Genomic DNA, 15,089 nt, shown 5'->3' with positions numbered 1-15,089 from the left:
CCCCGCCCCAGAAAATTTCAAGTACCCCCACTCCTCTCCGGGGAGGAAAATGTCTGAAAGAAACACTGGTCGCATTTGTTGATCATACAAACTAAAGGTAGAGCCTGGAAGAGCTGCATGAAAGAAACTGCACGCAAAACACTTTTTAGATTAGAAAATGTCAAGTTCCCCGCTCCGGAGAGGAAAAGTCTGAAAGAAACACTAGTGTTGTGCTTAGCCACTATTCGAAGAATTGCATGAAATAAACTCTACACGCAAATCACTTTTTAGATTAGACACATTAATTTGGCGGTAATTTTATTATAGAGTATCGATGACATTTCTTTTGAGTTGGGGGGGGGGGGGGGGCTTAGACGTTCTTACGCGAGGGTGGGGCTTCTTTCCTACCCGAAGAATTGTAAGAAAGAAACTCTTCACGCAAACCACTTAGATTAGACAAAATTGCATTTTTATTCATGGTTTACTCGAGAATCAATGACCTCATATTATTGTGTGCACTCCACAGGCTTTAGACTACCATATGCTTAATGTGACGTCATATTTCGTTTCCGTTTTACTATGCATGTTTTTATTTTGCTTGTGTTTTCTCTAGAGCGTTCTTGTTAGATAGGTACACAGATAGATAGACCGACAGCGAAACTATTAGTATTGACGAGAAAAATGGCCCGTTGAGGAAGGATACAACGGGCGCTAGGTTGATAGTGCTGTCTATTTTCTCTAAACTAAAACCAAAACCAAAATCACCATCTTAATTCAATTTAACCGGAAACAAAAAAATTACATTGAAAACGGATTTTTATCCAGAATCGGTACTTTAATTTATACAAAATATAGTCATAGGCATATCCCTAAACCATGCGCCTAATCTCATGCATGACAAAAGTCGCATTTAGAGTTTCTTTCAGGCAAACACACCCCAAAACGTGTCTACCGTCCCATTCAACGAAATATAATTATATACTTTTTCCAGTGTCCGCCCCCTCCCAGAAAATTCTACCCCCCGCCCCCCCCCCCAAAAAAATGCAATTACCCCCACCCCTCGCCGGGGAGGAAAAAGTCTGAAAGAAACACTGGTCGCATTTGTAGATCATACAAACGAAAGGAAGAACCTCGGTGGGGCTTCGCCCCTACCGGAAGAGATGCATGAAAAAAACTGTGCACGCCAAACACTTTTTAGATTAGAGAAAGTTCCCCCCTCCGGGGAGGAAAAAGTCTGAAAGAAACACTGGTGTCGCGCTTAGCCACTACCCGAAGAATTGCATGAAAGAAACTGCAAGCAAACCACTTTTTAGATTAGACACATTAATTAGGCGGTATATTTATTATAGAGTATCGATGAAGAAATTTCTTTTGGGTTGGGGGGGGGGGGGGGGGGCTTAGACGTTCTTTCGCGAGGGTGGGGCTTCCCCCCTACCCGAAGAATTGTATGAATGAAACTCTTCACGCAAACCATTTAGATTAGACAGAATTGGCTTTTTAATTCAATGTTTATTCGAGAATCAATGATGTCATATTATTGTGTGCACTCTCCGGCTGTTGACGTTTTTTATACTATATGCTCAATGTGACGTCATATTTCGTTTTCGTTTTACTATGAAAGTTTTTATTTTGCTTGTGTTTTCTTTATAGCGTTCTTGTCAGATACACAGATAGATAGACAGACAGCGAAACTATTAGTATTGATAGTCTCGCTGTCTGTGTATCTGTGTATCATACGCCTCTATTTAGTTGTTTTATTTTCTACTTTTCAGTAATTTTTAATTTGTGAATTCGACAGTACCAATGCTGCCACTAAAAATATTTGCTTAAAAACACTAAACCCCCCTCCCCCCCCCCCCCCCCCCCACGTGAAAGCAGCCTCCTCTTAGTTACCTCCTCTAAGTTTAAAATCGTTTCAAACTAAATTATCTGCCCCTAGTAGCCGTCACCAAACCCGTTTCTATGATTGTAAAATGTAAACAGCGTGACCACAGCTCACCAGACAATGTGAGGGGGTGGGGGTGTAGCGATAGAGAGGAAGAGAGGGGACTGTAAGGCGCCCTTGCAGCTTGTTTTCTAACGGTGGCCGGAAAGAACCGCAACGGAAAAAAGCGCAACGGAAAAAAGCGCAAATCAAAAAGCGCAACGGAAATAAGCGCACACGGAAAAAAGCGCAAAGAGAAAAAAGCGCACACAGAAAAAAGCGCAAAGAGAAAAAAGCGCAAACGGAAAAAAAGCGCAAAGAGAAAAAAGCGCACACAGAAAAAAGCGCAAACAGAAAAAAGCGCAAACGGAAAAAAGCGCAAAGAGAAAAAAAGCGCACACGGAAAAAAGCGCAAAGAGAAAAAAGCGCAAAGAGAAAAAAGCGCAAAGAGAAAAAAGCGCACACAGAAAAAAGCGCAAACAGAAAAAAGCGCAAACGGAAAAAAGCGCAAAGAGAAAAAAGCGCAAACGGAAAAAAGCGCAAACAGAAAAAAGCGCACAGGGAAAAAAGCGCAAACGGAAAAAAAGCGCAAACAGAAAAAAGCGCAAACGGAAAAAAAGCGCAAACAGAAAAAAGCGCACACAGAAAAAAGCGCAAACAGAAAAAAGCGCAAACGGAAAAAAAGCGCAAACAGAAAAAAGCGCACACAGAAAAAAGCGCAAACGGAAAAAAAGCGCAAACAGAAACAGAAAAATGCGCAACCAGAAAAAACAACGAAAAATGTGCAAAAGAGAAATTTAGCACAAAGACCATATGGACTAGATGACACATTTATACATGACTGTTAGGGCTGCTGTGAGAGTGTCGTGTTTGATCACGTGATCTACTACCATTTAAAGCGTACCACTACCATCTGCATTCCCATCACCACGATACAGGCGATAATCACTTTACACAATGCCTATTATTTTCTTGGTCAATAATTATTCAACTACTATTCTCGTATAAACATAAAACTATCGACATTACACGAAGTATATTTCACATTCTCCCTAGTCCGAACTACCTAGCTTGCATACTATAACAACCCGTTCCTATGGCAAAACTTCACTCTCTTTCATCCGCGTCATCAAACATGCATTCGTCATATCTCTCGTAACAACATTCATTCGCACCAAAATAACAATTTTGTATTTAATATTTTTTCTAGTATTCTAGTCTATCGGGGGGGGGGGGGGGGTATGACCCCCATAACCACACCCCCCCCCCCCTGCCTACGCCACTGCATATAAGTATTCGCATAGATTTAGAGTAGCGTCCCTTTTGTTTACATGTTTTCATTACCTTTCAAACAAAAGTCTATTTTAGTTATATTGAGATTAAAGAATGTAAATAAATAGTATACACAACAGTTGGGTGACGCTTACCGTGTAATGTTAAAATAAATAGCATGTAATTGAGTTAGTTCGAAGTGAGTTTTCATACAAGCCCAACGCACTAATTAAGGTTGTCGCAAAATGTAACATATATGTAACATATGTCAATGATGTCAATGAATTTTCATTAAAAAAAAGATGTCTATTACAGTTTACGAAACTTACGAACTTCGCCGATACTTTTTTGGTGGGTAGTTTGGTAAGTATGTAGGCGGGTAGGTGGGTAGGTGGGTAAGTGGGTAGGTGGGGTAGTTAGGTAGGTAGGTAGGTAGGTGCGTCATGATGTGAAAAAATATTAAATACAAAATTGTTATTTTGGTGCGAATGAATGTTGTTACGAGAGATATGACGAATGCATGTTTGATGACGCGGATGAAAGAGAGTGAAGTTTTTGCCATAGGAACGGGTTGTTATAGTATGCAAGCTAGGTAGTTCGGACTAGGGAGAATGTGAAATATACTTCGTGTAATGTCGATAGTTTTATGTTTATACGAGAATAGTAGTTGAATAATTATTGACCAAGAAAATAATAGGCATTGTGTAAAGTGATTATCGCCTGTATCGTGGTGATGGGAATGCAGATGGTAGTGGTACGCTTTAAATGGTAGTAGATCACGTGATCAAACACGACACTCTCACAGCAGCCCTAACAGTCATGTATAAATGTGTCATCTAGTCCATATGGTCTTTGTGCTAAATTTCTCTTTTGCACATTTTTCGTTGTTTTTTCTGGTTGCGCATTTTTCTGTTTCTGTTTGCGCTTTTTTCCGTTTGCGCTTTTTTCTGTGTGCGCTTTTTTCTGTTTGCGCTTTTTTCCGTTTGCGCTTTTTTCTGTTTGCGCTTTTTTCTGTGTGCGCTTTTTTCCGTTTGCGCTTTTTTCCGTTTGCGCTTTTTTCTGTTTGCGCTTTTTTCCGTTTGCGCTTTTTTCCGTTTGCGCTTTTTTCCCTGTGCGCTTTTTTCTGTTTGCGCTTTTTTCCGTTTGCGCTTTTTTCTCTTTGCGCTTTTTTCCGTTTGCGCTTTTTTCTGTTTGCGCTTTTTTCTGTGTGCGCTTTTTTCTCTTTGCGCTTTTTTCTCTTTGCGCTTTTTTCTCTTTGCGCTTTTTTCCGTGTGCGCTTTTTTCTCTTTGCGCTTTTTTCCGTTTGCGCTTTTTTCTGTTTGCGCTTTTTTCTGTGTGCGCTTTTTTCTCTTTGCGCTTTTTTCCGTTTGCGCTTTTTTCTCTTTGCGCTTTTTTCTGTGTGCGCTTTTTTCTCTTTGCGCTTTTTTCCGTGTGCGCTTATTTCCGTTGCGCTTTTTGATTTGCGCTTTTTTCCGTTGCGCTTTTTTCCGTTGCGGTTCTTTCTGGGAACCTTTTCTAACTGATCCCAGAAGAGAATTATATATATAGATTTTATTGGTCAAACTAATACAAATTACTTAAAAACTACATAATGACCAATAAAAAACCAGATTTTTAACGGAATCATTTAAGTCACTTAATCAGTATGTGCCTATGTAATGTTAAATGTGTCGGATTTTTAGCTAATTAGTTATTTCTTTGCTTTGTCACTAATATCGTTCAGCGTGTAGTAAAGCACATTGCGTTTTGACCAATAACTATTTCATAAATTATTTTTCTCTAACAAGTACATTTTAAAATTAAAATATATAGGCCTATAATTCACGTGAAACGGGTACCGATGGTTAGTGTTATCTATAATCTTAAAAGTGGTTTGCGTGCAGTTTCTTTCATACATACTTCGGGTAGGGGCGAAACCCCCCCCCCCCCCCAAAGAAATTACGTCATCGATACTCTATAATAAAAACACTGCCATTACGGCCTAATTAATATGTCTAGTCTTAAAAGCGTTTTGCGTGAAGAGTCGCTTTCATGCATCTCTTCGGGTAGTGGCGAAGCCCCCCACCCCCCTCATAAGAAATGACGTCATCGATACTCAATTAAAAAAGACTGACATTACGGCCTAATTAGTGTGTCTAATCTTAAAAATGGTTTGTGTGAAGAATTTCTTTCATGCATCTCTTCGGGTAGGGGCTAAGAAGCACCTCTCCCCACCCCCCGGAAGTACGACTAGTGTTTCTATCAGACTTTTTCCTCCACAGGAGGGGGGGTGGGGGTAATTTGAATGTTCTAATCTTAAAACTGTTATGTGTGCATAGTTTCTTTCATGCATTTCTTCTTGTAAGGGCAAAGCCCCTCACAGGCTCTACCTTTAGTTTGTATGATCTGCAAATGCGACCAGTGTTTCTTTCAAAAAATTTCCTCCCGTGAGAGGGTGGTGGTACTTGAAATTTTCGGGGGCGGGGGTGGACTAAATTTTCTTGGGGGGGGGGGGGCGGACACAGAAAAAAGTATATAATTATATTTCGTTGAATGTGACGGTGGGCGTGCTTTGGGGTGTTTGTGTGAGGGCGGGGGGGGGGGGGGGCTCCTCTTCCCCCAAGTATAGTTTCCTGAAAGAAACTCAAAATGCTACTTTTGTCATGATTGAGATTAAGTTCACGGTTTAGTATCAATGTGCAGTAACTACGTGTAGAACAAGCTTAAATGCGATTAAAATGCCGATTCTAAATAAAAATCTGTTTTCAATGTCATTTTTCGTTTCCGGTTAAATTTGAAGTTAAAGGGGTGATTTTGGTTTAAAGAAAAGAGACAACACTATCAACCTAGCGCCCGTTGTATCCTTCCTCAAGTGGCCATTTTTCTCGTGTTTTATAGTCCTGTAGACTTCGTTCTGGGAGATGATTAGTCTTGCGCTCTATCGCCCGATTATGTGGTCCCATATAGTTTAAGTGTGTATAGCCTATTGTTTAAACTGCTCTAAAGATTCATATGAGAGCAAAACATTCAATCAATTTGCTAGGCATATAAAAGTTTAATCCTGGACACAGTTGTAAAACTCTGTAACAGTAACCTATTTACACCATACCCTAACCTCTGATTTCCTTGTTTTTCTCAGGTATCTTTGACATTGGTTGAATCTTCATCTCACCCCCCCCCCCTCCTTTCCCTTAGCTCTCGATCTCTAGCTACCAGCATCTTTTACACACGTTTTACATGATTCGTGGCGTAAAGGTCACCTTAGAGTCTACAAGACCGCCTTATAAACGAAAAAACTCTCTTCAGCTTTACCTTGCCGATTTGTTGTATTAGTTGAGTTGAGCACTTTTTTTGCCTAAAGAAAAATATATATGCTTTCATTTATAGCTCCGTACAGCCATATGTTACGTTAGCTAGTAGTCTCTGCTATTAAATAGTTCAAACAAGCTACAAGAACATTTTTGTTTAGACGTACCATAGAAGTCTATCAATTTTATGTTTCTAAAGAAAATTTAGTAATTTTACTTTTCCTTATTAGGAGGCCTGTGTTGGAAACGTGTAGAAAAATCAAGATCGGAAAGACACTGTTTTAGAATCTTGTCTTCATGTCTGCGCGCGAGCGTGTGTGAACAAGATAATTAGATCTAGATCTTGTACCATTTTCGTTGGGTGGACAAAATTTCACACAAAAGTATTAGACTTACACTCACGTTTCTATCAACGTTTTAGGTTTCGGAAAAGGGACATGGTACTCAACCCTATTTTCGTGACATCACGATAATTTGAATATGGTTTGTGTTAGGTTAATTCATTGTTCTCATTCTTCGTTCAAAATTGTAATTGTAATGTTGGACGGAATTTCTCCAAACACAGGGCTTGTAAGAAGGTCACCAACTTTGCCCCCAGGTAGTTGCCAACTAGTATTGTTCAAACCAAATGTGAATCTTTTTTATTAACCTTAATGACCCATTCATTCTACCAAAACACCATCTTTGACTTTGACGTCCCAATGTAAGTAGCATAACTCTGTATGGACAAGTGAACACTCACAAAATATTCTTTTTTCTCTAAATGAAAATAATAATTAAGATACAAGCTACTGCTTAATGTAGGAATTAAATCTTGCTTTCCAACAGTATTAAATAGAATATGATATATTCGGCAGAAGTACAGTATAAAAATAAAAAAATGTCAGAGAAAATCCTAAATAGATCTAGATCTAGGTCATTGTGGGTAGTCAACTTTCAACTTAAGTTTGTCTAAATAACTAATAATAACTATACAATACTACAATATACATCCAATTTAACAGTTGAACAACAATCTGGTTATGTTTAAGATATATAATTCGTAAAAACATGCCTAGATATGTTTCCTATCTAGACTCAGTTGTGATCGCGTTTTCATTATTCTGAGTGCGGTTTCATTGTGAGAAAGCATCGTTTGGCTCTTGTTTGTATAGCATTTTATATGTAATGTGACAAGGACCAAAAGTGCCGTCAGACCAAGTGACAGACATATCAGATAGCTGCCAAAATATTTCTGAACTAAACTTAAACTAGTTCACGGAAAACCAAGGCATCGCCAAAACCAAGAATCAGTAGAACGTGCTAACCAAGATGTTCAAAACAATATGACTTGGAGGCAGACAAATAAATCAGCTCAGTGGGCTGAGAGTCTCAAATTCATTCAATTTATAAGAAACCTTTCTTTTCATCAAGGAATCCAACAATCACCATGCGAAGCCTTGTTTGGATGCAAAGCAAAAGTGGGGCTTAGTACTTCAAATCTACCAAGAGAGGCTTTCGATAATTTAGTAACTGAGGAAGTTCTTGAGAACATTTAACAAGAAATGGAGGTTGCCATAAATGCAACGACATCCTCAGCTAACACATCTGCTGCCGTGTCGGAACGTCCAGACCAGTTTTACTTGCAGATTATGTCACATTAAACAAGAAATCATGGACAACAGGTCAGCAGCTCATACTAGCTTGAAACTCAAGGAGCTAAGATGCTAAAAAAATCAGATACAAATTTTAAACAAGCTGAAGTGGGAGATAATGTTCGTATCCATATACCAGATGTTGACAGAGATCGCGGTGACCCCCGAAGCGTCATTGCAGTTGTCATGAGCTTAGAGGGCGCTAGGAACGGAACATGGTGTACTAAAACAACTTAATGCTAGAGGTGAGTTTTCAATTCTTCATGAAAAGCTGCTCTCATTCTCGTCCATTGGCATTGAGAAAAAATCACTACGAACAATCGCATCTTAACAATAACTGACCGGCGGCCAAGGCTACACTCGCTGCAATTGCACAGCCAAGTGCACAACCAATCGATGCAAATGTAATAAACCGGGAGTGATCTCCCCTAAACTTTCTCGAATATTCTTATATAAAATAACAGGGGATGGGAACTCGGGCTATAGACATGATTTTAAATCCATTTTAAATACTTAAAGTTTTAAAAATAGAATAAAATCTCGTAGACAAATTAGTTGCACACCAAGTGAACGCCAAATCAAAAAGCGCATAATAGTGCGCAATATTATTAGTACTTTTAAAATTTACATTAGTTTTTTGAGAAATCGAAAGTAGCGTAAATTACTACTTCCGGTCAATGGAAATTACTCAAAATTTAACAGATGGTAGAGAATTAGATCTTTTACTTACATGTGAAATTTCATTTATCTATCTGAAATAGTACTCAAGTTATAGGCTTTTGAAAAAATCAAAGTAGAAAAAGTACCACTTCCGCTTATCGGAAATCGCTCAAAAGTTGATACGGATCTACAATTTTGATAAAATACTTATATATGAAATTTCATCAACCTAGCTGTAACGGTACTCAAGTTATCGTGTTTACACACAGACAGACACACACACAGACATACGGACAGAATTGCAACGCCCAGTTTTTCTAACTGGATTACGCATAAAACCTCTTAATTTTGATAAATCTGGATTGATAATTTTTGCCCGATTAAAATAAGTCCTCTATACTTCGGATGTGATGAAGGACTGAGGTGTAATACGGTAAAAATTGTTAAAATTTCAATTGATTTTTGTGCACGATTACAATACTTTCTCTATACTTCGTATATACGAGAAAGTAAAAATAACAAGCTACTATATAATTCTAAATTCCATAGAAGTTCAACTTGTTGTAACAAGTGATAATATTGATTGAGACTATAGTACAATAAAATAATTTGAATGTTTCTGTCATTTACTTTAATTAATAATCTATAAAAAATTAATATCATGATCCTTGCGGTATTAAAAAAACAAAATCTTCTCATGATTCTCTAAGTCGGACTTTGGCCGGTTTTCCCTATCCAGATGATCTTCTAATTCGAACTGGCCGGCCAAAGGCCGAAATCAAGAGCCATTTCAGAGCCAAAGGCCAAAATCAAGTAAAGTTTCGGAAAGTGACCGGTCAATGGGAAGCTATATGCCAAAGCACGGATTGACCGGCCAATGTGTGCATTGGCCGGTCAATCCGTGCTTTGGCCGACTTCAAGCTTTGACCGTAACATATATTTATATATATATATATATATATATATATATATATATATATATATATATATATATATATATATATATATATATATATATATATATATATATATATCTATAATATAAGCGGGCTGTGTCTGTCCTTCCTTCCTTCCTTCCGTCCGTCCGTCCGTCCGTCCGTCATCGCTATAGATTTTGGGACTATAAAAGTAAACTACGCACCATGCTGTGCTTTTCAGTGCACCGCAGTGTCTTATTATAAGTATTAGAGTAGGGTTTGTTTATATAGCGGCATAGAGCTATTTTATAATTTCCACTGTTTGTACAATTTTGCATAACGTAAAGAGAATATTAAATACACGCACATTGCTAAAACATATTAAAAGGATCAATGTCAAATATAGTTTTCTTTAATATTCCCAGAAAAAGTGGATACATTTTATTAACATAATAACAGTAGGGTAGAAAAATCTAATTAAACTGCTTAGTAATTTTGCCAATGGAGGTAATTCAAAGATAAATTGAACTCACGCTAAAAATGTGAATGCAAAATCTGCAAGACGGAATAATTGTTGGAATAATATAATTAGCAAAATGTGAATGCAAATTATGCTGACGTGTAAGAGTACATTATTGTTGGAATATTATTATTAGCACATTGATTGATAAAAGGCTATCTTTTATTTCTTTTTATTCACTGAATGTACTGTTTACTAATTATAATTTTTAATCAACTATTCCGCACCATTATAGACATTGGGTGCGCAATGGTTTTAGTTATGAAACTCAATTGTAAATTTTTAAAATTAAAATACTGGGAAAAAATGCGTGAATTGATAAAGTGATATATGGTAGGTAAACACGGATATTATAGATATTGCCTATTTTTTATTGTATATTATTTATTATTATTCTATTTTTCGGTTTGCGGACAAGCTGGGGTTTTATAAGAGAGGCGTAGCTAGGGGGGGGGGGTGGAAATCGAAAGTTTGAGGGGGTGCAAATCAAAAGTTTGAGCGGGGGGAATTTCAAATCAAAAGTGGTGCAAATCGAAAGTCTGAGGGGATGGGTGGAAATTGAAATTTTGAGGGGAGGGGGTGCAAATCGTAAGTTTGAGGGAGGGTCAAATCGAAAGTTTGTCCCCGGGCGCCGGAAAGGGTCGCAACGCCTCTGTTTTGTAGTCATTCACTGTGTCAGACGCGTCCGCCGGGACTCGGAAAGGGCGCGATTTGGCGCTACGGGCTAGACTGTGAGCAATATGCCTTTATGATTGCATTTAAATTGTGTTTATGTTATGAGTGTTGTGTTCGTTTTTTCGTTGTTTTTTTTGCGTTTGTTCGTTTGTGTTGTGTTTAGTTTTGTTCTGTTCCAAAGTTGGTATATTTAAAAATGATTTACCGTGGCGGAGCACGGGATACAGCTAGTCTATAATATAACGCTGCTGGTAGTGTGTCAGTCCTTCCTTCCTTCCTTCCTTCCTTCCTTCCGTCATCGCTATAGATTTTGGAACCATAAAAGTAAACATTCGCACCATGCTGTGCTTTTCAGTGCACCGCAGTGTCTTATTATAAGTATTAGAGTAGGGTTTGTTTATATAGCGGCATAGAGCTATTTTATAATTGCCACGGTTTTTACTCTTTCGCATAACGTCAAGAAAATATTAAATACACGCAAACTGCTAAAACGTATTAAAAAGATTAATGTCAAATATCATTTTCGTTTAGGTTCCCAGAAAAAGTGGATACATTTTAATAAGATAATAACAGTACGGTAGAAAAATCAAATGGATTTAACTCTTTTCTAATTTTGACAAAGGAGGTAATTTAAAAATACATTAAACTCACGCTAATAAAAAATGTGAATGCAAATATACGTTCGTCATAGAAGGAATTAGTGTTGCAATAATATAATTAGCAAAATGTGAATGCAAATTATTCGGATGTGTAAGAGGAAATTATTGTTAGAAAATTATAATTAGCATGGATTGATAAAAGGCAATCTTTTATTTATTTTATTCACTGAATGTAGGCCCTACTGTTTATTACTTATAATTTTTAATCAACTATTCAGCACTATTATAGGCGCGTCATCACGTTCATTAGGTGCGCAATGGTTTTAGTTATGAAACTCTATTGTAAATTTTTAAAATTTAAAGTACTGGAAAAAAATGCGTGAATGGATAAAGTGAAATAGTGTAGGTAAAACACGGATATTTTAAATACTGCCTATTATTTATGCTGATTTCTAATTATTATTCTATCTTTCGGGTTTTATAGGAGAGGCGTAGGGAGGGGGGCATATGTCCCCGGGTGCCGAACTTAGGGGGCGCCAAAGTGGGTTGGAAAAAATTTGCGAGGGGGGGGGTGGTGGAAATCGAAAGTTTTAGGGCGGGGGGGGGGGGGGGGGGGAAGGGGTGCAAATCGAAAGTTTGAGGGAGGTGCAAATCACCGGAAAGGGCGCGATTTGGCGCTACGGGCTAGACTGTGAGCAATATGCCTGTATGATTGCATTTAAATTGTGTCTATGTTATGAGTGTTGTGTTTGTTTTTTCGTTTTTTTTTTTTTTTTTGCGTTCGTTTGTGTTGTGTTTAGTTTTGTTCTGTTCCCAAGTTGGTACATTTAAAAAAGATTTACCGTGGCGGAGCACGGGATGCAGCTAGTATATATATAAGGAGGGGGGGCGCCTAATTGAGAGTTCGTCCCGGGCGCCGGGAGGGGTCGATACGCCTCTGCCAGTAATGTGCCCACTTCGCTTTATAATACATATAAAAGGCATCAATTTAGTAAGTATGCCAATTGTCATTTTATATATTGTAACGGCATCGCAAAAGTAATGATGCTTATATTCAAATATTGCATTCGAATTGCATCCATACATTAATTATACCCATCATTATTGTGTCTATTTTTGGGCGCGTTTTATCTACATTTTAAGTGCATCGAAAATGAATTATGCCCATATTATTATAATATACATGTTATTGTCATTTGTAGTGTAATAACGCCCATACAGTTTTTGTTAAATTGTAGGGGCATCCCTCGGAATTTATTCATTTTCATGCATATGAGAATACTTGACAATAAGAATGCCGATATTGTTTTGATAAACTGTAAGGACAACCTCAAGCATCAACTTAATATTGTTTTCGATACAGTGTATTGCTATCGTTCTGAATAATTGTGCCCTTTGTTATTATTATGAATAGTAGGGGCGTGCTTTAAATAGTGTTTAAGTTAAAGTATTTTGATTCTTAGTAGATCTATCTGTAAAGTTATTGGGGGCACATTATAGAGTCATTTCAATTATAAGTAGAGTAACTGAGCCCATATTGATTAAATGCATGTGGGGGTGGGTGGTAGGGGGGTCAGTTTGAGAGTATCCAGCATCACATCTCCTTAAAGCAATGACCTTTTGACCGAGTAGTTTAGAGATATAAATGTGAAACATCTCAAGTTTAATGCACACTCTCACCTGTATTAATGACCCTGTAGAAATTCCCGAGCAGGCTAAGAGAGAGGCAGCCCATAAATAAAGTCGTACCTGACGCCCTAATTGTAGACACGAACAACTTTTTTGTGACCGAGGTCCCGTACGGTATTATAAAACCAGATGAGACTATTTTGTAGCGCATGGCATACAGCCCCCCCCCCCACCACGACATGTCCTCAACTGTTCCCCGCCCCGAAGTTTTACCCATAAAGGCATTTGAGTTGTTCATCATTCCTTGGTATTTAGCCGCAATCAATGTTTTCATCTAGATAAGTACAATTTACAAAATGCTTCTCTATTTGTATTATATTTCATCTTCCTATTGAGTTGACCCGGGCATCTACATAGGTCTGCACTCCACTGCTTTTGATATGTTAAATTTCGTCTATCTATCTGAAATATTCAAGTTATAGGCTTTTAAAAAAATCAAAAATAGAAAAGGTTATTGAAAATCGCTGAAATCGTTGATTAAGAACTTCAAATTTGATATAATACTTATATATGCCAGACCCACAGATCCACACAGACACACAGACAGAATTGCAAAGCCCAGTATTTTCCGACTCGATTAGGCGTAAAACACCGACATTTTATAAAACTGGATTTAGATTTAGAATTTTCGCCCGATTGAAATAAGCCTTCTATACTCCATATAAGATTAAGTACTGGGGTGTAAAACGGTGAAGACTGTCAACATTTCATGTGATTTTTGTGAACGATTAAATTACTTTCCTTGTACTCTGTATACGAGAAAGTAAATAAAATAAACCGGGAGTGATCTCCCCTAAACTTTCTCGAATATTCTTATATAAAAAACAGGGATGGAAACTCGGGATATAGACATGATTTTAAATCCATTTTAAATACTTAAACTTTTAAAAATTGAATAAAATCTCGTAGAAAAAAGAATTGCACACCAGTGAACGCCAAATAAAATGTGCATAATAGTGCGGAATATTATTAGTACTTTATAATTTTTTTTTGAGAAATCGGAAATAGCGTAAATTAGTACTTCCGTTCAACGGAAATTACTCAAAATTTGACAGAAGGTAGAGAATTAGATCTATCTAAAATAATCTATCTAAAATAATGCTCAAGTTATAGGGTTTGGAAAAATTCAAAGTAAAAAAAAGTACCACTTCCGGTTATCGGAAATCGCTGAAAAGTTAATACGGATCTACGATTTTGATAAAATACTTATATATGAAATTGTATCATCCTAGCTGTAACGGTACTCAAGTTATCGTGTTTACAGTCACACAGACACACACACAGACACACATACACACATACACACAGACATACGGACAAGATTGCAAAATTATGTTTTCCGTATCAGTGAGGTGTAAAACGTCGAGATTTGCAAAAATCTCGATTTTTTTTTTGTGCACGATTACAAGGCTTTCTCTATACTTCGTATATACGAGAAAGTAAAAAGGGAGTGATCTCCATTGAACTTTCTCGAAACTTTCTCGAACATTCTAATATACCACCATGAAGAATGACAACTCGGGATATTAATTTTAAATTACTTCAACTTTTGAAAATAGAATAGAATCTCGTACAAAAAGGAATTGAGCACCAGGTGAACGGCAAACAATATGTGTATAATAGTGCGGAATATTAGTACTTTATAAATTCATATGCGTACAGTACTACTTCCGGTCAACGGAAATTACTCAAAAGGCAGACAAATAGAAAATTTACTTATATGTGAAATTTCGCTTATCTATCGGAAACAGTACTCAAGTTATATGCTTTTTTAAAAAACAAAAGTAGAATATGTTCCATATTCGGTTATCGGAAATCGCTGTAAAGTTGATACAGAGCTACAAATTTGATATAATACTAATATATGACATGTCATCACCCTAGCTGTCAGTGGCAGATTTAGGGGGGGGGGCTGAGAGGACTGCAGCCCGAG

The sequence above is a fragment of the Physella acuta genome, unplaced genomic scaffold (genome assembly GCF_028476545.2).
Source record: "Physella acuta isolate Inbredline_101_S28 unplaced genomic scaffold, ASM2847654v3 ptg002228l, whole genome shotgun sequence".
NCBI lineage: Eukaryota > Metazoa > Mollusca > Gastropoda > Physidae > Physella > Physella acuta.
Note: the sequence above shows the minus strand (reverse complement) of the source record.